Consider the following 27,444-nt stretch of genomic DNA (forward strand, 5'->3'; position numbering starts at 1 on the left):
GGCCATTGCACCATTAGGATCAGTTAAACTTTTGACATAGGTAGAATTATTCACATGCATAATTGTTTGCAGTATCAAAGTTCACACTGCTTGACCTAGGCAAGTATAAAAAATGTAGGAAAAGCCCTGATTGTTCTAGCACCCAAATCCCTTTTTTTTCATCAGTAGAATTAATGATGTAAAGGTCTGGCTATGTAAAGCTAATAATGGGATTGAAATAGAAGTCAAAAAAATGGAAATCAGAATATAAAGATCCTCCTTTTCCAGTGCAGGGCCACATTTGTAACAGAAAATAGACTGGTGCAAAGGGCTGCCAAGGGGAATTGACTCTGAGACACATATAAAGACAATACAAGGAGAAAATGTCATCTGGACAGGAATGCAAAGCCTACTGAGGTTATAAAAAGGTGGCACAGAGTCTTTCCATTGACCTGAATTACACTATTGTTTTATTTCAACCCAGATAAGTAAAAGTGATACCATTCTTTGGAAGACTGATGCAATGCAGCAGGATATGAATTTCAAGACAGGGTTAGAATTGCTTTGCAGGTCCTTTCACATGTCTTTTGACATTTGAAAAATGTTGTCTTCTATAGAGGAGCCCTTGAAGTCCTACATTGCATCTTGCCGTGGAAGAGTTATAACAGTATACTCCCTTAGAGTCCTGGTGGGGCATCAGAGGCCATCAATGCAGCTCAACCATAGCATTTGCAGTGCATAGCTGGAGAGGTATTGGAAAGCGTTCAGCAGAGTGATACTGTATGGAAATAGCTGTAATTTCAAAAGCATATGCTTACATTGTAAGAAAAGACGCTTATAGAGAGCCTGTCACAGAAGTCATGAAGGCCATTACATGTAGGATCAGCATGCCATTCCCATACACAACATCTTATGAATCACAGGTTACTCTTCTCCAAGAAGAAATATGCCTAGATGAAGTATGCAAGACCTTTGGTCTGCTTGTACCCTGTGTATCGCAAGGTGCCATTCAGCAGTGCACTGAGAGACTCTCCCTGGCACTGAGGCTGTTTGGATTGGGATCTGATCATGAATTTCCCCCATCAAGACTGTTCCCAAATACACCTGTCTGCATCCCACCACCACATATTTCACTGTAGGAAATTCCTGTGGTAATGGAGTAACATACCACAGCTGCCAGAGAACATATTTTTCAAACTTTTCTCAATTGCTGGAAAGAAAATTATTCTTTGCTGAAACAATTACTGTCATCCAGATATCTAAAATGGAAATTGCTGCCTATCTTGTTCAGATTTCACAGGCTCAGAATTTCCTTCTAGCACCAAAGATTTTGAAAGTCCTGCTGCTCTGATAACACATTTCCTTTTACTATTCGCATATCAGGGTTTCAAGATAATGACTTATGGAACCATTATTGTAGCACTCAGGGCATGTAAAAATGTTGGCACCTACCTAGAAAGCAGCATGAGTAGTATACAAATGTCTCTTTCCTCATATTTCCAAAACTCTTCCTTCTGTGTTTATAGGACAGGGACACACAGAGGCCTCAGATGTGATTAGGACCCCTTTGGGCTGGCTACTGTACAGAGAAATGTGTGAAGACCCTATTCCTCAAGGGGATAGTCACAGCAAAGACACAGCAAACAGGGAATCTGATGGATTTGTAAGAAGCATAAAATCATCAGTGACCTATAGGCATATAGTGCCATGATATAATTAAAAAATTCCCTTGCCTTTTTATAGTACATATTTTTGATGCCTTCAGTAGGACCCTACCATCAATAACCTCAGCTTTCTCATCATCTCCACTGTTAAATACAGCTCAGGACCTTTTCCAAACTGAAAAATTTAGTGTGACATAGGAAATGCTGATACCACTAACTACTATCTCTGAGGCATCTCTGTTTTCATGCATTAGTGTGGCAAGACACATGGCAGAAAGGCATTTATCCCCCTCAAAACCTCCTAGACTGTGCAGGTTACTGATCAAAAGTGCAAGGAGAAGAGAAAAAAATGAGCATTACATTAGCTTTACTGCAACTAAATAGGTCAGTGAGCAGTAACTGCCTCTTACTTCACTCCCCTTGCAGCCGCCTCCAACAGTGTCAAGACTCAGGCATTCCCTCTAAAAAGATGTATCTCAGCAGGCTGATATTGCAGGTTCACAGTCAGTAAGAAGGCCAGTACTTCTGCACCATTGCTCTGGAATATACTGTGTAGAAGCAAGTAATTCACCTAGTGCATGGTCTGCCCTACCAGCTTCTGTACCTTTGCTAGACAGCGCTCAGGACCTTACCTGTGGTACATGCAGATGCTGAGCAGCGCACAGCAGATGATTTTCCTTGGAGGCAAGATCCCATCACCTCTTGGGGGGCCTTTTGCTATGTGAGATTTCAGTCTCTCAAGGGCATATCACACAGCCGTCTTCAAGTCACTTAAGGACAAATTGACAGCATTTTTCCAGCTGTCCTGGGATATGTGTTCCTGCCCATGGCAATAGAAGATATGTAAAGTCATCATAGGATAATGATATAAGGATGAAAGATAACACCATCATTATCTACATTAGTTGTGCCACAAAATGCTATTATAGGAACACTGGTGAAAATTGTAGCAGAGCAGATTTTCCACAGCACTCTGTCTCAGCATTAAGAAACCTGCCACTATGTGGAACAAATTATGTGGGTTATATTTACCAGACCTTGGAGTGCAGCAGATAAGTAACACTTCCTAATAATGAACTCTGAGGCCAGGTACAGGGTGTTAGTGATAAGACTGCCATATATGCCTGTACAAATGCAGAGCACCAAGCACTGAAAGCCACCATTGACCTCTGGAGTTTTAGTGAGTTACAAACCCAGTAGAACTTTTGAAATAGTTGCACGCTGCATGGACCATGACAGAAGTGTAAGGAAGGTCTTCAGTCCACAATACTCAACAAAGTCCTTGGAAGAAATTGCCTTTGAGCAATGCCTGGGAGTAAAATGAAAGCCACCTCTTTGGACTGACATAGTGACACTGCAAGATGCTTTTAATGCAGTTTAACTTCCCTTGTGTGACAAACTTAAAGAGAAAGGTAAACAGGAGGACTGAGAGAGCACTTGTGAGACTAATCACAGCTTCTGAGGTCCGAATTCACAAGTTTGTTCCTGAAGCAGATTTGCAGTTTAGAAATTTTTCTATTAGGTAGTTTTTCTATTAGGTACTTTTAAAATGCTAAGTACCTAATAATCTGTTTAATTAAAATAGTCTTTTTTATCTGTAGATAGTAAGTCAGCTGAGAGCTGGAGGTAAATTTGCTCAGAGTGAATTTGCAAAGTTTTGTTCTCCCTATTGAGGAGGTGTCAGGTGTGCAGGGGAGGAAGTTCTGTAGCAGTTAGAAAGGAGGGCCCTGCTCACACAACCTACTGCCTCTGAGATCCAGAGAATTGGGCCAGTTGTGTTGCTGCTACCACCCTCAAGAGACCCATTAAAATTAGTTGCTAATTTTCTGAGTCATTAAGGCATGTGTCATTGTCAGAAAAACTCCTAGTATCAATCGTGTGGTATCCAGCAAGCCTTGGGACCTGGAACAGACTAGCTCAGAACTGTGTTCACAAACTGTCAGCATACAGGGAAGTTAGGTGCATTTTTTTCTCTGTTTTGTAAAACTTTTATAATCCCTAAACATCAGGAAATGCAAATGTTTATTATCAATAGTCAAAGTTCTACTGTATGTATTTTTAAATAGAATATGCTTTTCAGAATTTTTAAAATACAATAGAAGGAATTATGCAAGTGTCCTCTCTTTTACTCTTTTATATGTGTGATGTGTTTTAAAGCCTTAGTCTGCACTTGGATCCATTCTCTTAGATTCTGGATTGAACCCCACTAACATGTCAGGCTATAGGACCACTAATTGGAAGCTGGGGCAGTTTCCCCCTTCAAACATGCCACGTATTAACTTGCAACTTCCTATGTGAAATGGATTTAACATTAATAGCAGTCCATTTCAGAAATTACCCTCACCTTTCTGACATACCTGTGTTGGAGAATGCATTAGATTTGGAAGTCCTCTGCAGCTACTTTTTTCTTTTAAGATCATTTACCTTGTCATACTGTAGCAACACAAACATTGTACTCTGTGTTCTTGAGTTAGCATTTTGAAGGTTTCCCCTTTTCTTATGGCTATACATCTTGACCTTTGACATCTTCATGTGGAAGAGAACAATGGTTGAAGAAGCAGTAGTTTCTTAACTGCTTTAGGCAGAGGTCAGGCAGGGCGATAAGCTGAGAGTCAAGGTAACAATGCAGCTGACCATCCCATTGTGAGTGCTTTGTGTGTCAGTGAACTTGATTCATACTTAGTATGAATAGAGAAACATTCAGCTATTTCAGGAATGTCAGCAATTTTGTCTTAAAGAAACTTTGATCTTGCTCCAGTTTCCCAGGCTCATTCATTAGCTGAGAATATGAAGGGTAAGATAGGCTCTCTCTTCTGGGAGACTGACTGCCTGCTACTTAAATAAATCACCTGCTTTCTCCCTAACCCTAACCTGTCCCTCTCACAATAAAACAGTCCCTCACAGGTCCTCTTGTCATACTATGAAACTTTTACTCCAAGGAAATCTCTCTCTGATGCATGGGCTGAGAGGAATGCCTTTGATTTTTGAAACTGAGGTCAGATTTTATAAACATACCACCCCAAAGCTGATCAGTTCCCATCTACTCCCCCAGTAACTTGAGACATGCTAGTGACCTTTTGATACTTCTGACAATGTGGAAGTCAAAAAAATGTCTATCCTTCCATAAAAAAAGAAGGGCTCTTGTCTTTGTCCTGCCAGTTCTATGTGTTTTGAAGTGCGAAGCTCTCTGTTCTTTCTCCAAGGACAAGCTCTCTTACATTGGGATGGCTGCAGTAGTCTCCAAGCCTGCCCAAGCAGCATTAGCACCAGCAGGGCTAAAGTTTTACGTGCTGTTTGCTCTCTCACCGTCTCTGAAGCAGAAGCACGCGCAGAGGAACATCTTTCTGGGTAGGGTTTGTAGCAAGGGGCTATTTTTCCTCTATTCTGATTTGGGATAAAAAGAAATATTCTAAGCTATCTTTTATTTTCACTGGTACTTTAATAATACTTTTACAAAAAAGACACTTTTCTCTAAGGATCTTATTTTTTTTCTTTCCAAAATAATTAAAGCTCATTTCCCACCTCCCTTTCTCTCCCGCTCCTGCTGTGAAGCAGGAAGTCACCTTTTAAAAGAATGTTAAGTGAGGTAGAGAAAAGCTAATTGATTCATCCAAAGGTCAGAGGGTGTCGGTAGCTGAAGGATAGAATTAAGAAGAGCACCCCAGGTCTTCTATGCTGGCCTTCAGAACACATGCTCTGCCTCAGCTTTCCTCTATGGCACCACCTACGTTTTTCATTTCGTCTCAGTTTATTTTATCTCAGATCCCAGTTTTTCAATCTTCCAAAGTTCGTGGCTTTGCAAGCAACATGTTCATGCTCTCAAACAAACACCCAGAACTCACTAGCACAGTTGTTAAGTCTTGTAATCTTACACATACTTACCTTAAGAAAAGAAATCACAAGCACACTTGTTCAAACAGTTTTTGTGCCAGATTTCCTCAATTTTAATCTTATAAAAATGTTTCAACTACACAAAGGGATTCAGAAACATGTTTAAGAACATTTTCCAAACATTTTTTAAGATTACCGTTAAAGCATTATAGTTGCCAAGTGATGAGATTCTGGAAAAAGTGAAGACAAGATCCTACAGCTCCATCTCCTCAAAGCCTGATCTCTGCATCTTCTCTCATTTCAGCAAAGGCTGAAAGCTGTGAAGCAGAGTCCCTGGGTCTGTTAGGCGTTTTTAAGGGCCAGTGCTGACTGGATGCAGAACATGTGTCAGGGTCATCATAAAGTCAGTCTTTTGGGATGTGGTGAAGGTTGATTCTGTAATTATCCATCTACATGCAATATGGGTCAATACTAATGGGAAAGAAAGCCATTTTTTTGCTTACCACCTTGGGTAAAATCATCCCTGTGGATGCCAGAGGCATTATCTTTTGTTCTTATTTTTATAGCTCTGGAGTGAAAATCATGATATCTTTTACTTGCTTCCAAAATGGTGTATCAGAGAACAGAAATCATACTTTGTGCTCCTAAAAGCAGCCTCTCCCAGTGCTTTATATGTGTAAGGAGAAGTGCTACAGGGAGGAACAAGATTCTCTTCTTATCTGAACACTGCTTTTGAAACTACTTAGAATGCAGCTTTCTTGGACAATAGATGTATTTTCCCCTGTGAGGCAGGAGGATCTGCTACAGTACTGCTCTGATGCAAAATAAATCAAATCATTCAAGCATGCTGTAATAAAAATACTTGCTTTGAAGTACAACCTTAAATGCCTAATTTCCCAGTGGTAACAATGATGCTTTATCATAGGGTTTTTTCATTCAGTCTGTTTTCTCTGTCCAGTTGTTTTGTTAACATGTGTGACTGTCTAACGACTGGATATTGTATTCCAGATGTTTTGGCAAGTGAAAGCACTAAACGGTCATATGCATCCCAGAAACCTTATACCACCCAAGTAGCTGTTATGTCAACTGACTAGCGTAAGCCTACCAAGAAAATTCCTCCCTCTTTCTTCCCCTAGATGGCTGCTAACCCTTTAGTCATCAATACAAAATGACAGAAATTCTTTTCCACAGCTACTATTAAAGAAACATCCATGGTGGGGGATATAAAGCCTCATACAAATGAGATCCATGTGTTTTTTGTTGCCGTGGAATTTTGATGCTGAAAAAATCTCCAGAGCAGTTAATTAGGGGTGAGATAAGAAAAGGTTTATTTTGCCAAGGTTAAGATGTTACAAGATGGGTGCAGGCCGTGCCTGAGATGTTACATTTTGTAATACCATCCATCCAATCCCAGATGTGTCCACCCTGTGGCCTTTACTCTGGTCCGCCCTGGGTCCACCCCCTTAAAATGGGTCTGAGGTGCATTTCAGGACCCCTCATTCATCCCATCTTCACCATCATCAGAGCACAAAGGGTACATAGTTACCTAATTCTTGACCATATTCTGTGGTTTAGGCCCTGATATACTGTTCTGCCAACAATCTAGGCCTTGCCTTGACAAACGACTAAACATCTCTGCTGTATTCAGGAGTAGGATTGATATAGGGAGCATAGAATGGGGTAAGAGGGTTAAGGAATGTATAAACAAGGGTGCTAGAGAAAGGGAAAGGAACAAGGGACAAAGGGGGGGGGTGCTGCTTTTAAAATCTACTTCCACTACTTATAAAACTTACAAGTCTTACAAATATTAGAAAAACAAAAAAACATTAGGGGCTTAAGGCATCATTTTGATGGAGGAAAAAAAGGTATTTTAATTAAATAATGAGCTCAGGTTCTTTCCTGGTGAACACAATGATCAGCTCAGTGATTAAAGGTGTATTTGGACACACATACATGTACACATGCACATATATACATGCAAAAGTACTTCTTTTGCAGGCTGTTTACAGTACTGTTGGTTTTGATCTAAGCTTTTTTCTTGCAGGACAACAGAAGTAACAAGAAAAGCCATCAGTAGCATTTGTTTGTTTCGAAAGCCAACATCCTAATTTATTTAGTGTGGCTATAGCTTTAGCTGCAGCTACGCCAGGAGCTAACAAAGATGCAAAAGAGTTTTCCGTTCTGCCCCTAAACGTGATTTGGTCATCACAGTCTGAAGTACAAGCATGTATTGCTCTCTGTACTCAAGATACATGCGCTACAATATCAGAAATGTTAGGGATAAGAAAAGTCAGGCGGCCTACACTACAAGGGCCTCCTACAGCACAGGAGGGTATCCCAGGCCACGCACAGTTCTCCCCAGATTAAGAAATACCCCTTGGGTAAAGTTAAAGGTTTTGTTATGCTTTCCGTGGGAATAATTCCCAGTGTGCTGTCATTGCATCATGCATTTACGTAACGATATACTACATTGACCAGAGACTTCCTGTCTCTTTATTCTACCAGGTGTACCTAAGGCATAACTACTGCACAGACTGCAGTTAAACCTAACACAAAAGTCTATTTTTACAGACCCAAAAAGATCAAGTTCTAAGGGTTCTATTGTAGCAAAATTTTGTACTAGGATAACTCAGGGAAGGTTGGTTGCATTCAATTTCCATTCAAACACCCAATGTCCAGTACTGATGTGAGTAGCTCGTTCTCAAGCCAGTCCCATATCAGCAGTCTACTGTAATGCCACGAATTTGTCTGCATCTATGGAAAGGCTCACTAAACAAGTCTGAAATGGGTCCGTAGGAGTTGCTGTAAACAGAAGATGGTATCTTGACCCATGGCATTTGCTAAGGTGACTCAGGCGTTGTGTTCTGGCTGCACCATGAACGCCTCTACCATCATCATCATCAGGATGCTGCAGATGACAATGCAGGTTTGACACAGTGTGCTGGAAGCCATCGCATTCTGGAATCTGTGGAAACACAAGCATACCCTTGTCCCCAGGTTATTAGTGGAAAAGGATCTTTCCAATCTCCTGATTCTAAATCTTTTATTTTCACCTGGGCTTTGGTAGGCTTCCCGCTGGGGGTTCCTGTCGTTACTAAAGCAAAATGACGAATCATGGGAGGTACATCAGAACTACCACACTGTAAAAAATTTAAAACATGAAATACTTTGGCCAGCTTTTCTGCTGGTTGTACTAAATGCCCCTTTTTCTGTTTAAGGAGCATGTCTTTCAGTATGCAATGGGCATGTTCAACAATGTCTTGCCCATTAGGATTGTGGGGAATGCCAGTACTACGGTGAACACCCCAGTCTTGCAAGAAAGACTGGATGTTTGAGGAAATATAGGCAGGGTCATTATCAAATAGGCAAAAGCCATAAGACAATGGCAGCATACATCATGAGTTTTTCCACTGTTGTGAGCTGAGGCAAACATTGCCTGAAAAAGTATCAATAGAGATATGAACATACTTAAAAAGACCAAAGGAAGGTACATGGCTGACAGATTGCCAATTCGAGGACTCCAGGACCCTGAGGATTAACCTCGAAAGCTGGTGCTCCAGATCTAATACTTTGACAATCTGGACAGGCAGTAACAATATCTCTCACTTGAGATTTTGAACTGGCATACCAGTGCTTTAGCATTCTAAAATGCATGTGCCAATCAGGCTTGTTGACAATGTGAGGGTATAACAACTGCAGCAGCTCATGCAAAAGAATCAGCAAGTGCGTTACCTTCTGCAATAAAGTCAGGTAACTTCATATGAGATCTAACATGCATCACAAAAAATTGACAAGGGTGCTGTTTCAATAACATCTGAAGCTGCTGAAATAATTTTGTTAGTGGAGATTGGTCAACATATTTCAAATAAGCACCATCCAAGTAGGGTAACAAACCTGCAATACAAGCAGAAGATTTACTGGACAAATAGACCATGTTTCAAAAACCCAAACTACAGCAACAAATTCAACAATTTGAAGTGATCCGTTGGCATGGAGTACCTCAGAACTCCATTTGTCATATTTGTCATTCTGTTTCCGTACTATGACAGCTTTTCCTGTTTTCCTGGAGCCGTCTGTGAAAACTGTTTGAGCTTGGAGTGGTAGAGGGCTGCATTTCGGTTCCAGTTGGATCTGAAAATCTCAATGCAACAATTTATGTTGTGGTACATGATGAACAATTTGTCCTGAAAATCCTGCAACAGCACATTAAAAATCATCAGAATAACAATCCAATTGTTTTAACATATTTGTAGGGACCGGTAGTGCAATAACCGTAGGGTCCATTCCTGTTAAAGTTCTGCAATGACTGCACCCTCGATCTATTAATATTGCATACATCTCTGGTTTAGTAACAACAGTTTTCCCAAATTGATGTGGTAAGGAAATCCATTCTAAAATTAACGATGGGTCCTTTAATAGCTCATTCCACTGAAATAAAAGGCCTTTTGGCTGAAATTCAGGAGCTAGTACAGCAAAAGAAACAGGTAGCTCAGGATCCCATTGGTTTGCATGATGCTGAGAAAATTTTGTGCAAACGTCCTGTAATGCATGACGTGCTGCTGGGGTGAGAGACTGTTCAGATGTTAAGTCACTATCGCCTCTTAACAAATCAAATAAAGGATGTAACAATTCATTTGGAAGTCCCAATAGTGGATGCATCCAGTTAATAGATCCTAACAGTTTCTACAAGTCATTTAAAGTTGTTATGGATACAGGAATTGTGAGTGACTGAGGATAAATAGAATGATCAGTGATTTTCCAGCCTAAATATAAAAAAGGTGTTGTCCATTGAATTTTTTCAGGGGCAATTTCTAAACCATATTTGCTAATTTGACTCTTAATATCCTGTAAAACCTCTTCTGTCTCATTTTGTGAGGGTGCGGCAATCAGTATATCATCCATATAATGATATATGACACAAGAATGAAATAGTTTTCTGGTAGGGGATAAAACACGTGTTACAAACCATTGACAAATTGTAGGACTATTTTTCGTCCCTTGAGGTAACACTACCCAATGATACCTTTGGTAGGGTTCCTGCATATTTTTGGAAGGCACTAAAAAGGCAAATTTAGGAGCATCATCTGGATGCAAAGGAATTGTAAAAAAGCAATCTTTTAAATCAATAACTACAACATGCCAATCATGGGGAATCACGGTTGGTGAAAGGAACCTGTGCTGAAGAGGTCCCATAGGTTCAAGCACAGCATTTACTTGTCTCAGGTCTTGTAGCAATTGCCACTTCCCACTTTTCTTATGAATGACAAAAACTGGAGTATTCTGGGGACCTGTGCTTGGGATAAGCTGGGTTTTACTGCACTATTTCTTGTACTTTTCATTGTGGAGGGGCCACTACCTAAACAGGTCTTTGTGTAATCCATTTCATTTTTAGGGTATGCAGTGGACCAGTGGCCCTTAGGATAAATTTGTGTGTAAGTTCACACCCCATTGTCCCAAGCAATCTCAGTCCCACAAGGTAAATGGAACAGCCATTATAAAAGGTCGTAGGGTTGCTACATGACCCTTAGGTCCTATAATTTAGATACGACTGCAACTTTGGTCTGGGACTGCCAGGCCACCGACACCACTTACTGAAGCAGCAGCTGGGCTAAGAGGCCAGTCAGATTTGGAGACAATGGTCACATCAGCGCCTGTGTCTATCAGGCCTTCCACATTGACAACTCTTTTGTTATAAATCAGAGTAAAAAAAAATGTGGGTAGTGAGTGTGTTATTTTTTGTGCCCACATAATTTGTGGAGGACTGGTCGAACCAAAACCATAAGGGCCCCTAATGGCTTGTTCAACATTCAGGATAAAAGCATCAAACAAAATTATTTGTGCAATAGTAGTACCTCTTAAAATTGTACATGGAGGATTAGGGGTCCAGACCATGATTTTTATCTCCCCTGTATAATCAGCATCACCTGTGGATAAATCCACTCCAGTGCTCCCTCTGGTCTTTGCACAGAGGTCTCAAGCCCAGGTGGCTTGTTCCAAAGTGCCGCCACAGCGGGAAAATTTTGCTATCAGAGTGCCTCCCCTCCAGGCACCTCCCTTCTTGCTGTTTTGTCATATCAGAAATCCTTACAATTGAGTATAATGACTGTCAGTTCTGCCATTGCCTGTGAAGAAAAGTAAAGGTAGATTTCTTTCTCACACCTCGCTGGGTTATGGCAAACCCTTGGCAGATCAAATGCCAGATCTTCTGATTCAGTGAGTGGCAGAGAATGCATTACTTCATTGCCTAATTGTTGATAACGTAGGGCTTTATGGGGGAAGACATGGTCAAAACATGCATTGAAATAGGTAGAACAACAGTGGAGTAGAAGAGAGATGGGCAATGAAACCTGAGACTGGCCAGTGACCTTGGAAGTGAGGGATCTAACCTGAAATCTTATCCAGAAGATGTCAATTCAAAGAGAAATGTCTAAGTAAAAACCACAGGCAAAGAAAATTATTTTAGCCAATGGAGTAAAAAGAGAACAAGATTGAGATCATCTGCAGAAGAGAAAAATGCTTTATGAGAGGCAAGAAGCAGCAGAAATTATGGATAAACATTTAACTAGAGAGAATGGAGGAAGAGAGACAGACACGAGAAGAGAGGGTCAGTTCTGGTGTAGAACAGCCTAGCCTGGAGTTTGACAGCCCAGTATTTTTACACAGCACAGCACAGTGTCACAGGCCATGATAGCTCCTCCAAGCAAGGCTGCTCTTGACTTTATATGCCCCAGGACAGAAGTAGCAGGAGTTGGATATCAATGGAGAAGGAATTGACATCAAGGCTGTGAAAATGTGGGAAAGCTGAGGCAGAGAGATTTTTCCTGCTCCCACAAGTATAGCTCTTGCCTTCTGTCATCTGTATCCAGGGACTTCCTTAGGCCAAATACCATGCTCCCCTAAACTTCACACCCACCAACTATGGCACAGAGATGATAGAGCTTTTCCAGAATTCCCAAAATCATCTAATAAAGCAACTAATTAGACAATGTTGAAAAAAAGAGACATATAAAGCATTGCAAGCGACATTGCTATTATTTAAACTAGTGGGAAGAGTATAGAGACTGTTTTCACAGTCCTTTTCTTTCCAAAGATGGCCACCACAGATGGTCTGCATAATAAAAGATACCATACAGACAGTCTGTAGGCAGCAGCTTGAAGGAAGTTTATCCAATTGCAATAGTGACTCTTTCCCAAAGACCGAAACTGTTTGTAGTGAGACAATCTTTTTGGCTCAATTCAAATAATATCAAATTCAGCATTGCAAATTCCAGCTACACACATATGATGCCAAAAGGTACCATTCCTGGTAAATCACACAACATCTGGAATTCAGCTGCACTCACACAATTTAAGCCTAATTCCGTATGTATTCATATACGTATTCACACATGAATATGAATATGAATCTTTCTACTCAAGAAAATCTGTGACCCCGAATATGAATGGTGAGTAAAGTGACATTGTCAGTGCCATATCTGTAAGACTAACAGATAGCAGTCATGTCTAAGGCTAGAAAGACATTTCTGCCTGATGGAAATCCTATACAGGGATCTGTTTTTAAGGTCAGTTTTTCCTTTGAATCTTTTTGACCATTTACTGAACTATTGCCACAGTAAGGAGTGTTGAAATAACTGCCTCCATCTCTGAGCATTGCATATCCTAGAACATTGCTCTAGGGCTCATGTTTAACAGTAATGTTCCAAGGTCCTTCTTTAGTTCCCTGGTACCAGATTCATCAATCTACTTTCTTCAGAGTGTTTGAAAAAGTCTTCTTCAGTTTCTGGAACTTTTTAGCCTGTTTTTAGTTGAAACTCTAGTATTTCTTTAGCCTGGGAGACTGACATGAGCAGAATGGGTATCTGAAGTTTATTAAAAGCAAGTCATGTGGATAAGAACCTATGAAGAAAGCTATTAATAATGTCTGAGAAACCAACAAGGCTTCAGGATCTGGCCAACTTATACACTTTTACATTAAATCATAGAGCACAGAGCTTTCTGAATGGAGGCCAATTCCAGGGAGACAAGTGATGGCAAATGATGAAATATTATCGCATGTACTCCTGCTTCAGTTTGTACAGATGTCATTCTATTTGTTTCAAGCTGACAGGGTCTGTTAAAGCATGATCACAAAGAAAAGGGAAGACTGGTATTTTATTTTAAGTAAAATAATACCATAATTTTTCTTGAGGAAACCAATGTGATACTGAAGGGAAATAGTATATTTTTTCATGTCAATAATTACAGAAGCAACATAGCTAGCAATTTTTAACCAGTCAAAGCTAGCTGCTCATGTGCTGCATGTCACTCATCCATGAGATGTCTTTTTTTTTTTCTTAAGAAATGAAAGAATGGTACTTTAATTAGGTTAAAATCTCAAAAACAAACCTAGGTTTTTTCATTGTTACGCTGCTCCTGAATATTAAAATACTAAAAATTTCAAGCTAGAAGAACACCTTCTCTATCTCTGTACACAGCTAAGCATATATGTGTGTATGCATGTATGTATACATATATATTCAGATCCATATATAACTTAACTTCATTTATTCAAGAAGTCCGCTCATGATATTCAGCTTTAAAATGCTAGAAAAATGACATGGCAAAAGTTGATCAGAAAGCTTAACACAGATACTAGTGCAAATTTTAACCAGTTTTCAATTTGTCAAGAACTATAATAAATAATAATGATACATTCCATATCATGGAATAAAACACAGCATATTCTGAGGTGGAAGGGACCCACAAGGATCATTGAGTCTAACTCTTAAGTAAATGGCCCATACAGGGATCAAACCCACAACCTTAGTGTTATTAACACTAGGTTCTTACCAACTGAGCTCATCTCAAGGTTGTATGGAATATATTTCATTTTATTTACCAAAAACCCAGACTTGACTTCCCTGTAACATCCACCCATAAATCATCTGCACAATTTAAAATGGCAAGCACACAAATTCCAACTGGCAAAACACCTGGGCAGAGGCTAAGACCCCAGCTTGTTTGCTCTCTTATTCTGAAACAAAATAAAATTCCCACTGAGACAAGGAGGGGCCCAAACTTTCCCCTCAAACGAAGCAAACTCTGGACCAAAATGGTGTAAACAGTCATATGGCTGTGGAGGTCAAGAACGTCAAGAAAGAATCTGAGCCCCTGGCTGCTGGAAGCTGTAAGAATGCATCAGGGGAAGGTTTACCCTGTACGAGCCTTTTGCATACATTGAGCATACACTGACCACTGTCAGCAGAAATGGGATGCTGGATAAGACTCACCTTTGTTCAAGCCCAAATGTCAAGTGAAAATGGAACCACTATAAGACAAAAAAGAACAGCAAGATAAAAATAATTTCCCTCTACAAAGGCACCTATCATTATCGTTCTCAGTATTTGTCTCCAAATCTTCCTGAAACTATTCTGAAGGGAAGAAAATATTGATGATGGCATCAGTTATTGCTGACTCTTCCTTCACTGTAACAATCAGTCAAGGGCAAGATGGTTGATTTGTTCTATAATTAGACATGTCTTCCTGTCTACCTGCCATTGCCACAATAACTACCAGATCCTCATCTCTTTTTTGATGGTTCTCTGTGTCCTCCCTCACTCTTCTACCTCCCTCACTAAAATTATTTACTGATGCTGTGAAATTTTGCCCTAGAAGAAAAGCTTGGGTGCAGAAACGCAGGGACAGAAAGATGCATCAGCTGAGACCTGAAGTAAAGTGAGTTGATCACGTGTTATGTACATGAGCACAACATAGGTACCTTCCTTTTTCCACATACATTCTCTGTTTGAAGTAAATATTGGTATCAAGTGTGGATAGATCACAGCCCAAATCTGAAACTTGGCTGGTATCTACCTCCTTTTTAGGATCCTAAACTAAGGGTCACTAGGGATTTAGATACATAAATGCCTGTTTGGATGTGGTAATGCAGAAAACAAGACATTTCACTCACGTGCAGAAGTATTTGTCTTTATTGGGATGTAGTGAAGATATCTTTATTTCATGACACTTGACATGAATAGGTCATTACTTAAGGTCTCATATTAACCCTCCCTTTGCTGGAAGTTGAATTTCCCTAACTCTTGCTCTGGGTGTAACATTTACCTCATTTTATTTAAATTGAAATGGATGTCTTCTTTACCCTGATTTTAAAATTTATTTTGCTTCAGAGAAACATTAAGAAACTCTGATTACCATCAAGCAATTTTAAACAATGTATTTTCAACTCCGTCTCCAGTCTGTTGCCTGCAAGTCAAAATATTTTAAGTGTTAATCACTATTAGTTTTCCAGTCTTTCCCCAGCCTGCTAAAAACATCAGTAACTTGTTTCTCTAATTAGTCGGCTACATCTATTGCCAAACCAGACTGTTGTGAGCAGACTGCTACCTCTTACATGGTCTGCTTATTATCAACCCTTATTGCAGCAAAATATAAACACCTAGGGGGTTACCAGTTACTCCAGAGTTGTCAGGATATTTCTAGGATGATTATTGTGGTGTCCATGTAGCAAGTGCTAATCCAGGCATGTGATCACTGATATTTATACCTACCAGATGGTTTTATCTGTCTGGGTAACTGGGAGCTACTTCAACAAACTCACAGCATTGAAATGCAGTTACTTTTCAGATAGAGAACATCAGCAGAAGACTCTTCATTTTTAAATGACTTGTTAACATCAGTCTCAGATTTAAGCAGTAACTACACCTCTTAATCTGTATGATAATTTGGAAAATAGGAAAGCAAAAAACCCAAACAAGGAGAAATCCCCTCCTATCTGCCTTCTCTCCATCTTTTAGCCTATCAATACAATAGGCAAAGATATTGCAGAATTTCTTATGACTCTGACCAGAAGTGTGTGATCCTCTGCTCTTGAAATACGTACAGTGTGTATTTCCTATAAAATGCAGCTTGATTTTCTCCTGCTTCTAGCATCATCCAGTGTATTCCAAATAACAGAGCCTGGTCTCCTTTCCTACTCCTTTGTGTTTTTCTGTAGTGATTCCTGACCTGCCCTATGAGCAGCTCTACAAGATATTAATCTGCATTTTATGTAAGACAAAGTAAATCTGGAAATCTTTCCTGGATTTGCAGGACATGAACTGAACAGTTTAAAGAGCCAACAATGTTAGAAAAAGTCAATCAAAGAAGGCTTTTACTAAGGTATTAATCAATACGGTATCAATGTAAAAATGAAAAAAACCCCACCTATATAGAAAAGAAGCACACAGAAGAAGGTGATGGAAGTTTTCTGTAGAAAAAGGTTTAGGACAAGTGCCAACCAATGTCAGAAAGGCCATGGAAGACTCAGTGTAAATCCAGTAGAGTAATTTTATAAAGCACTGTGGAAGGATTCTGTTGCATGACTCTTGCTACAGTCATAGGAAAGTAAAAGGTTAAAAAGCTTGCAAAGTATCTTAAAAGACAGTCAGCACCTCTAATGTTCCTTTCTCTCCTCTATCCAATCTCATTAAATATTCTTTATTGGGTGTTTTTTCTCTTACAGTTAAGTAACAGCTAGTCTCCTGTTGAGTTGCCAGCATGTAAATTATAGTTTATGTTTGGTTTTCTTCTAGAGATTTCAAATGGAAGTGGGGATAACAGAACAACAAATGGCAGGGTGGGTTCATCTCTGCTGCAGTTCCACTGATCTGAGAAGACACAAAACCAGCACAACTAGGATTCATGCACAGGCCATCTTAACTGACCATGGGCAGGGCTGGTGCCTTCCTCAAATTTTCTGTATGCTTTAGGAGAGCTCAAGAGTTTTCCATGCTGCTGGTTTAATGCTCAGAGGGCTGTTTTCTTGGGAACTGTGGATTGGTGAATAACACAGGCCAGCAGCAGCACAAATATGAGGCCAGCATCCACTTGGATGTCAATGGCAGCCCAGTTGACATATCTTTCACTCTTTGTCCCAGCATAAGCCTTCTCAGTTCAGCTCAAATTGATGCATTTTTAGTGGAGTGCCTGGAGCTTCATCTCTATACAACTAGGTGACTTCTCATACTTCTTACAGTCCCTGTAGTAAGAGTGAAACACAGTCTTTGAAGACTAAAATGCTGTTATGTACTCTAAATGCACTCCACCGGAAAAACTCTTTGTGTGACAAGTCAATGCAGCTGGATGGATGGCTTCCTTTCCATTTGAGGATAAACAGAAACAAGAGGATAATGCAACCCCTTCTCCAGCCAAAACATGTCTTGTACAGAAGCCTTATTGTGTTCAGGTGCATTTATAACTGGGTCATGACATAAAGTCACAAAAGAGGTACAAGCTGCTCCTCACCATGACCCGATGCTTCAGTTGAAGGTACAGAGAGAGCTATTGGTTGGGCAGCACTTGGATCAGTCTACAATAGTGCTCTTCTCAGCTTTGTTATAAGTGACGTGCCTACTAATCATCTCACAGTCTAAGCCAGGGGTGGTCTGTATGTCATAAAACATAAAATGGCCCAGAAGCTACCTGATATAGAGAGCTGGAAGAGAAGTGGGGGCCCTTCAGGGAGGAATCGCAGGTATCTCCCATTGCAGTGTAGGGCTTGGCTGGAAAAGCAGCCAAGACCTGAGGCTCACTTCCCAAGTCCTCCAGGCTCAACTGTACTGCAGTTCTGGCTCAGCAAAAGGAAGTGCGCGCAGCAGCCCATGGCCACCCCAGCACAGTGCTCCTCCCACCCGGCTAAACTCCACTTCTTCACTCTCCTAGCAGATGACACTCTGTTCCATTTGTTGAAGAGGTCATTCACACAGCCCACTGCTGTTGTATAGCATAAGCACCTGCCAAAAGGCTCCCCAGAACCATTTATGGGTGTGTGCATCCAGAAGAACAACTGAAAGGAAATTAAAAAATGCTACTATGGGATACAGTGAGAAAATATAATTCCTCAAAGACTGAACTAGCAAAGCTGGCATTAATTTGCTTGGCATTGAGTCGTCTTTGTCTAAAACAGCTGAGGACCTTGGATCAGAGAGCAGAAGTTGATTATTTTGTTCCACATCCTACGGAGATGTCAACTTTCTCACTTTTTAGTTTATTTAATTCTGCCCCATTAAACTTGGTTTCATTCACTGTCGATGAACTTCTGCTGGCTTGCCCCCTGACACAAACTACAGTAATGCCAATCAAAGTCTTCTTGTCATACCCTGATGGTAGGAAAGCTTGAATGGCTGAATGCCTGAGGGAAGGTGACCTCATGAGGAGGAGACAAGGTCTGCATGAGGGATCTCTGGCCTTGGACTCAGGTGCTGGACCTTTGAACATGTCACTAGTCATCCCTGACTAGACACCTCCATTGCAGAAGCTACTTAGCTGGATTAAACTACCCAAGTAGGTTATGATTCTGGCTAAGATGGACACCAAGACACCAGCAGAAATCCAGGAGTTCAGTGAGAGCCATTCTCTCACAATTGTGAGGAGAATCTCTGAATGGAAAGAGTTAAAAAAGATAAGGGCAGATTTGGTTACACGAGAGAGGAACTTTTCTAATTCTTCAGAAAGTCATCCCAGAAAAAGATCGATCCCCATATCCTCTGTACCTCACTCCACTTTGTGCCAGCCCAATGTGTTTTAATTTGAGTTGAAATGTTTCATGGAAGGATTTCAACAGCCAGCCTCCCTCTGTCACCACCAGACATGAGAATGGACAGAAAAAAGCTCTGCCTTTCTGATGGTGGTGTTATCCCTCAGGTTGACTTCAAGTCATTTACATAAAGGGTCTTCATAATGGAGGGCCTATTGGCTTTTTGTTCTGGAATTTAACTAATATTGGATGTTTCACATTGAAACCTTACTGAAATAAAGATGGATCAATTACTCAATTCTCACGTAATGAAGACAGGCATCTGTTTGTATACAAAGCAGGAGTGGCTGTATGCATATTGATCTAATCTAAAAATGGCAGTTTATTATCAAAATGGGCCTGAAACATTAAAAATACAGCTGGAAATAGCAGTTTCTGAGACAAGTACATTGCACTATGACCACTCCCCCACTTACAAACAAAACCTAAGTAAAACCCCAAATGACAAGAAACACTGAGTTTGCAGTGCTGTCTTTCCCTCTAATACCTGTATGCAAGAATTTAAAGGTAAAGCTAGCACTTTATATGCAAAACAGAAAAAGAAGGGGTTTTTTGTTGGTTATTTTTAAATGTACTCTATAACCTGCTCCAGGGCTTAAACAATGAGGCAAACTTTGAAGTATCCTTGTTCTTCAGCAAGAATCCAAAAGGGAAAATTTTGGCCTTTGAGGTTGTAGGAAGTCTTGCTTTACATTCTTCAGTGTAACTTTTAATTCAATTATAAAAATGCTCTGGTCTTCAGAATAATTCAAAGGTGATGAATGAGACAGAAGCTGTATTCCATTGAAATCCTGAGATATGGCAGACTTTCCTAGGAAATCCAGTTCACACAGCTGTGGCTTTATGAGAATTAGACATACCTAGTAGATCAAATCTAGATGCCAGGACTGAAATAATAAACATGCTGACATCATAGTAATTGATTTGTTTTTATAATGCAAAGGTCTGCACAGAAAGATTATGCTCTGATAAAAGCCCCATCATTTGAAATATGTAACTATTTTCTATAGATTGCTTTTCAGAGCATCTGGAAAACATGATCTACTAAAGATAAAAGTGTTCCTGCAAACACATTAAAAAGGACTACATGGACTGAGTTATAAGTCATCCAAATTTAGAGAAAGATGTCATTACTTACAGTGGTAGAGGAATGTTGCTCCATCTCATTCAAAGATGGTGTCCTCAGGTTACAAGATAGATCTGTGTGCTGGTTTTCACCGAGTTTGTTTCCTTCACAATATCTAGTATGGGGCTATGTTTGGATTTGGGCTGAAAACAGCGTTGATAACACAGGGATAGTTTGGTTACTGCTGAGCAACACTTATATAACATCAAGGCAATTTCTGTTCCTTGCCCCCACACAGCAATGAGGACACTGGGAATGCACAAGGAGTTGCAAAGGGACATAGCTGGGACAGCTGACCCAAACTGAAACATTGCTCAGCATTTAAAGCAGGGAGAAGGAGAAGGAAAAGGGGGATGTTCAAAGTGATGGCCTTTGTCTTCCCCAGTAACCATGTGGTGGAGTCCAGCTTTCCTAGGGGTGGCTGAACACCTGCCTGCCCATGGAAAGCAGGGAATTGATTTCTTGTTTTGCTTTGCTTGTGTGCCCAGCTTTTGCTTTACCTATTCAATTGTCTTTGTCTCAATTCATAAGTTTTCTCACTTTTACCCTTCCAGTTGTCTCCCTCACCAGTGGGGAATGAGCAAGCAGTTGAGTAGGGATCAGCTGCTACTTGGGTTTAAGTCATAACAATATGAAACCAAAAGACTGGATCTGAATTACCCTGAGTAACTCTCTTTTAGAGGCTCTCTCTTATTGAGAAACAGATCTGACTTCAGATTTTACATGTCACTTCAGACTAAATAAAATACAGTATGTGATCATCCACACAATATGAAACTTAGATCCATTGAGAGACAGAAACATTTTTTAATCAGGATCAGTTTGCGGTCTATAAACATAAGGAAGCCAACATGCCAAGATGAAATTTATACAAAAATTAATAAGATGTGAATTCTTTTGGGGGAAAAACTTTTTTAACAGAAACCTCCCATTAATTTTCTTCCACTTACTGAGAACTTGGTCCACACCAAGGCACTGGCACATAGAAGAGAACAAACTTGGATAATTCTTGGAATAATTTTTTGGAGAGGATGTTGAAATCAATTAGCTGTTTCTATAAAATTAGGCTGCTTTTCAGTCCCAAGGTAGCTAACTATTCTAATTTCAAACATCAGAATTTTTTCATCACACCTTTAAGTGCAACAAATCAATCAAAATGGAAGTGTACTCTACTTTTTAATGATGGAATTATGAGTGATAAAAATATCTGCACAGTGCAATAAATAAATAAGAGATAATGGTTACAGTATATTTTACTAATATATGCTGAAAGATCAATTAAGAGGCACTATATTTATACAGAGTATAAACATTTTATGTGAGGAAACAGGAAGACAGTATCTTGAGGTCATTGGATGAGCCTTCCAATTGCATAAGTACAAAACTAGCAATAGAGAAGATATGAGGTTTTAACTAAACGAGTACTTTATATGAGCACAGTTGAATAAACTGTTTTGCAAAGGGTTCTTCAATTGGATAATGCTGTGGTAATAAAGAAGGGCAGTAACTTTTTTACAAAATACAGAGCTCTATTATCTACTTTGCAAGTGCTCCTTCTCCCTTTCTTTTTCCCAGAGGATAAGGGGTGTGGAGTAGATTCACTCCCTGTTCATTCTAATGAAGAGGATCTTAATTTAAAGAGATTATTTGGCATTAATTCATAGTAAAGAATTACAATGACCGACAGACAACAGAAGGGAAACGAACTCAGAAGGCATTTCCTGAACAATACACGACCTTACTGTTGTTGGTCAAATAGCTGTCTTGCAATGAAAACCAAAGTTGTTTTCCCTGGAGAATTAACACAAAGAGAAGAAAGCTTGTCACCAGGATTACAAATAAAGTGAACTGATTTGATAATATATTTATAAATTACTACACTTTATCTACACAAACAAAACTCATTCCAAACATTTGTCAAAATATTTAATATCCAGAGGTCTCAACTTACATCTTTGAAGTAAAATGGGGAATTTGATTTCCTTCTCTAATGCTCACAAACAGATCCTCAGACTCCCTGAGATATACTATGTTGGGGCTCTGGCCCATTTTGCAGACACCAGAAACTTTCTCTTCTTACCTCATATCCACAAGCATCCAGTCTGGACCTGTTCTCATACCCACATGATTACTGATATAAATAGACAAAAGGATGTAATTCAAAAGTCTGTTAATCTGCTAATGTTGTATATATAGTGTGACTCCAAATTAGTAAATCAGCCCATTCTCTTAGTTTTACAGCCAGCTACAAGTGGTTTGGGAACCACTGCTCAATTATAGAATGGTTTGGGTTGGAAGGGACTTTGTATGGTCATCTAGTCTAAGTCCCCTGCATGGCCAAGGACATCTGCAACTAGATCAGGTTGATGGTTGAGCTTAGAGCTCCATCCAAACTGAACTTGAATGTTGCAGGGATGGAGCATCTACCACATCCTCTGGGCAACTTGAACCAGTGTTTCACCACTCCCATCATAAAAAATTTTCTTCCTTTTATTTATTCTGAATCCTACACTCTCATAGTTTAAAACCTGTACCCCTTGTCCTGTCACAAGTCCCACTAAAAAAATCTATCCCCATCTTTCTTATGAGCCTCCTTTAAGTATTGAAAGGCTGTGGTAAGATCTCTCCGGAGTCTTCACTTCTCCAGATGGAACAACCCCAACTCTCTAAACCTTTTCTTATAGGAGGGGTGCTCCAGCCCTTTCATCATCTCTGTAGTCCTTCCTTCTCTGGAGCTGCTCCAACAGATCCATGTTTTTCCTGCACTGAGGACCAGAGCTGGGTGCAGTATTCTAGGTGTGAGCCAGGTGGATACAGTACACCAAGTGAACAGTCATTTTTGAGCTGTGGGTCTCATCACCACAGGAGACCAAAATTACAAATGGGTTCAAAAAGTGGTCAGATATATTTATGCAAAAAATTAGTCAGGAGCAAGTACATACATATCATTTGGTGACCCTAGGACTCAGGAAGATCCTAACCGACAGATTGCAGCAAGTTTGAACAAATGCAAAAAGGGCAGCATTCCTCAGTGCTTGCTCTTTGCCTCACTTTTTTCCCAAAGCACTTGTTTCCCAAATCCAGAGGTGGGACAGTTTGTCAAACAGATTTTTGGCTTTAGGTGGTACAGTTTTGGAGGTAAGCAAGACAAAGAGGCAAGGGCCAGTAAAATCAAGGATACAAGCGTAAACTTCCAGCTACAGAAATGTAGGATGGAGCAGATGCCAGGTAAACAGTGCTGGCACTTCAGGAAATAGTTTGGGATTTCCTTTTCTCACTGTGTTATTCTACCTTCCTTTATTCTTCTCTTTTCTAGATACTTAAAGAGGAACAACATTCAAAATTTCTGAGCTCTGTCCCCTAAGTGTTTCTTTGTTTCAGTTATCAGAACAGATTTTTGACAATTTGTTCTCAAACCAAGGTAAATCAGGAGTACCACCACTGGTGTCGCTGAGCTAGATCCACTAACTGATAATAATAATGGATTTCAAAATTATTGTGGCATTTTACAGCCTCAGAGTACTGAGTAGTGCATTCCTGTTGAAATATTCAGTAACTGAAGAGAATAGTTTGCATACAGATACCTCAGACAAAATAAATATGAAAAGATGAAAACTTACTTTTGTCACTAAACCCAAGGCTTTTAAAATACTTGAACAATGCAAGCTAAAGTTACCGGGAAAACTAAGTTTATTTTTCAGAGAAATATTCTTTGTACTTTCCTCAACAGTAAAGGTCAAGGCACTCCCACAGTGATGATCACTATTTCGTAGTGTCTCTTCATCTTTGAGATTTGGGTTGTTTCATTATAAGTGAAAAGAAAAGCTTCCTGAGCACGATCAGACAATGGGATTGGCTAATGACTGTGTTCTGTTTCTTCCTAGCTACAGAGTAAAGGGTAAGGAATAGTCGTGTATCAATTAGGAAAAAGCAAGGGATTAAAAAACAATCATTTGTTTTTTGTAGGATAAATGATTTCCCTGACTGAATTAATTCTGTTGACTTTTTTCTTACTGTGATAATGCTTCCCATGCATGGCAGCCTTCTCTTGGGTTTTAAAGCTAAAGACTGAAAATTACGTCACAAAATCTCAATGTACATAGGTATCTGCTTTTGAATTCTCCCTCCCCAGCTGATTTTGCCCAGTCAGGGGGAAAAGAAAAAGAGCAACTTATTGGCTCCCTGTCTTCTTATCAGGACTACTGAAGAATAATTATCATGATCCAAATTCTAATGTGTCTATAATTTGTGGCTGCTCCTTCCTGAGGCTCAGTTTTCAGTTGGACTGCAGCTCAATCCAAAGGGCAGGGAGTCACCCATGTGCACATGAAGCTGGAATGATGCTAAACTTCTTGTGAGCTGATGTTTGGGGGCCTGCAGAGTAAGCCTAAGGCAGGGCAGCACAGATTCACCGCCACAGATAAAATTAGGGCAAAATGGGAACTGTATCTGTTAGAAACATCAGTTCTTTTGTTCATTCTTCCCAGGAACTTCCCTTTAACACCTTATTACCATGGACTTTTCTAAGAAATGCAAAATTCTGCACGTGGAAGGCAAAACCTACATGTGTTGGTCCAGGCTGCAGAAAAGGATTTTAGTATCCTGGTGGAAAGTTTAGTATGAGTCAGCAGTAAACTCTTGCAGCAATGCAAGAGTATCACTAGTAGGTCAAGGAAAATAATGATCCATTTCTGCTTGGCACTCATGAGGCTGCATCTGGAGTAGTCTTCTGTTTTGGGAACAAGTCCAGAGGGAGGCCACTAAGATGTGTAGGAGCTGTTCGAGAGGCTAAGGCAAGTGGGGAGAGAAGAAAAGGATTCTAGTAACTGTCTTCAGCTACCTAGTCAGAGCTATAGAGAAGAGGGCTGTAGAGAAGACATATCTTGTCTCTTCTCAGGGATGTACTGTCATAGTGATCACAGTTTGCAGGAAATGAAATTGCAACTGGTCATAAGGAAAACGTCCTACTCCATGACACTGTGACAGGTTGCCCAGAGACATCATGGAATCTACATTCTCCATCCCTATACATTTCCAAAATTTGACAGGAAAACGCCCTGTGCAACTTGATATAACGTTGGAGTCTGCCCTGATTTCAGCAAGGATGTGGACTGGAGACTTCCACACGCTACTTCCTACCCAGAGTATTCCATGATATGTATAAAATGGCAGCATGTGAAGTGCCCCTACAGAGCACCAGAGATGAGAGGGGTTGGGCATGGGGCTGTTAGGTACTGTTAAAAGCTGAAAAGAAATGGATCCTGTTACTTTGGTTAAAAGGGTAAACCTTTTTAGATGTAGAATTCTGTATTGCAAACAATATAAAATAGTATCCATGGCATCAAGTGGATCTTTAAGATCCTCTTTAAAAGAGATGATAAATTATCCTTATAAGTGAAGGTTTGCAATGACTTCATAAGATGCATTGCAGTTTATAGATGACTCCTGACCAAGTCTTTCCTCATGAGTACATTTAGTATGTTTTTTAAGGGTTTCTGAAGTACTTTTTTTAGGGAGAACTTCAGATTTTGTTTACAAGAAGAAGTTGTGGGAAAATAGTCTTGCAAATGTTATCATGAAAAACAACTAGACTGATTTCCTAGAATGTAAGTAAAGACCTCAGAACATTTCAAACACAAAAGGAATGTCAAAATTTTCAAGTAAGTCTCATGGTTTTTCAAAGCCTGACTTGTGGTTGTGTGATACTGGTGGTCAGCAATACTGTAGAGAGAATACACTTGAAAAAAATTTATTTTGGAGATGTGTTGCTGGAGTCCTTCCTTCTCCATAGCATGAGGAAACAAACTCCCCAAGCTGTGAGAACCAGAGTCTAAGACAAGGTCCAAAAGGGAATCGATGTATTCAGGCTCACCTCCAACATCTGGGAGGCCTGTGTTTGCATCAAAGCTGCTGATTTGACTCAGAAAGGTCACTTGAGATTTAATGAAGCTGGAAATAGAGCAAGAACCACTACTCTATGCTTGTGAAAGCAAGGGCCCTTGCGGCAGTGTTCATTCGCGCAGTGCAGGCAGAAGCTGCTGATCTAAGGTAATTTTGTTGCTAGCACAGAATGCTTCAGTGGTTGGCTGAGGGGGTGAGAGGACAACATGTAATAAAAATGCTATGGAGAAAATGAGCTGATGAAACACTTTCTGTTTCACTTTCTGGAGACAGAAGGATTATCTTTCACTGACTGCTTTTTTAACCTGTCATATTAAACAAAAACAAAACAAAACAAAAACAAAAACAAACAAAAACCCCCAAAACCAAAAACAAAACAAAAGCAAAAACAAATTTAAAAAAACCAGAAGAGCTTCCAGAGCAGTCTTGAGTTTAGTACAGTATTTAAACCCATTTAATTACTGTGATTAATTACACACCTGCCATTGATGTTCTTATTTGCCCTTACAGGCTGTTCATTTGGCCTTCTCAAAGTACAAAGTTTGAAGTTGGTTTCTGTTTACTTACGTTAATAACTAATCACAGGAATCAAAAAGAGCTGTACATGGCTAATTGACCAGTTTGTTTTACTGTCCTCCGTGGCAATGCTGATAAGGTTTTCTGACAGCATGCAAATCAGTCTGCTATCAGGAAAAGGCCTACTCTGTATAAAAAGCAAAAGGAGCAGGCAAGGTGCAGTTATTATCTAGGAAAGATAGCAGCCACTTGGGAAAAAGGAGGGGCCTTTTGCTGGAAATATCAGGCCAGAGAGGAGGACAGGATTTAATGAGCTGCGAGGACAAGAGATCTGCAGCGTAATTAACTCCCAGAAGATCTCACTGAGTGTTCAGCAGAACCCCCACTCAGCAGTCCTTCCACCTTCATTGGAATTAAAGTTTAATTTGGTGTCAAAGGGCAGAGGAAAGACCTGCATTATCAAGCGTGGAAATCAATGAACCAAGTGAAGGAAAAGGTCACACCCCCACTTGCAGCACAGAAGGTCAAGAAGGAAAAGGTGAAGACATAAAACTGCTCAGCACTTACTCTCAGTGTTGGTAGTGGGACAGATGAATGTTTTACCATACAGATTTGTCACCACCTCTCTTTCCGTAAAAGAATCTCTATTGCAATAGAAGAGGGCAATGAAGGGTTTTTTCTCTGTACTTGTGCCCATTGCTGTTGTTATTTCTAAGCCTAAAGAGTTGTTGCACAACTTTTTACCTGATTTAATGCAGGTATCGGACAGGTGAAGCAAGCATTTCCATCCACAGTGACCTAAAACATTTCAAGACATCTTAGCTCACTCAGTGCATTTTTCTGGTGTTACTGGG

At 40.0% G+C, this 27,444-nt stretch overlaps 1 long non-coding RNA gene across 1 annotated transcript in view; it reads right to left on the minus strand.

The window, feature by feature from the left end:
- Positions 1 to 7,234: 7,234 nt before the first annotated feature.
- LOC127471382 (uncharacterized) overlaps positions 7,235 to 27,444 on the minus strand; it is a 40,349-nt gene continuing 20,139 nt past the window's right edge. Inside the window, exons 2-3 of the long non-coding RNA XR_007904633.1 lie at positions 9,474 to 9,613; positions 7,235 to 8,439 (exon numbers count right to left, since the gene is read on the minus strand). This is a non-coding gene — a long non-coding RNA (uncharacterized LOC127471382). The remainder of the gene's footprint in view (positions 8,440 to 9,473; positions 9,614 to 27,444) is intronic.

This window comes from Manacus candei, unplaced genomic scaffold (genome assembly GCF_025592945.1).
Source record: "Manacus candei isolate 608988 ecotype Guabito, Panama unplaced genomic scaffold, ASM2559294v1 h1tg000024l, whole genome shotgun sequence".
Taxonomy (NCBI): Eukaryota; Metazoa; Chordata; class Aves; order Passeriformes; family Pipridae; genus Manacus; species Manacus candei.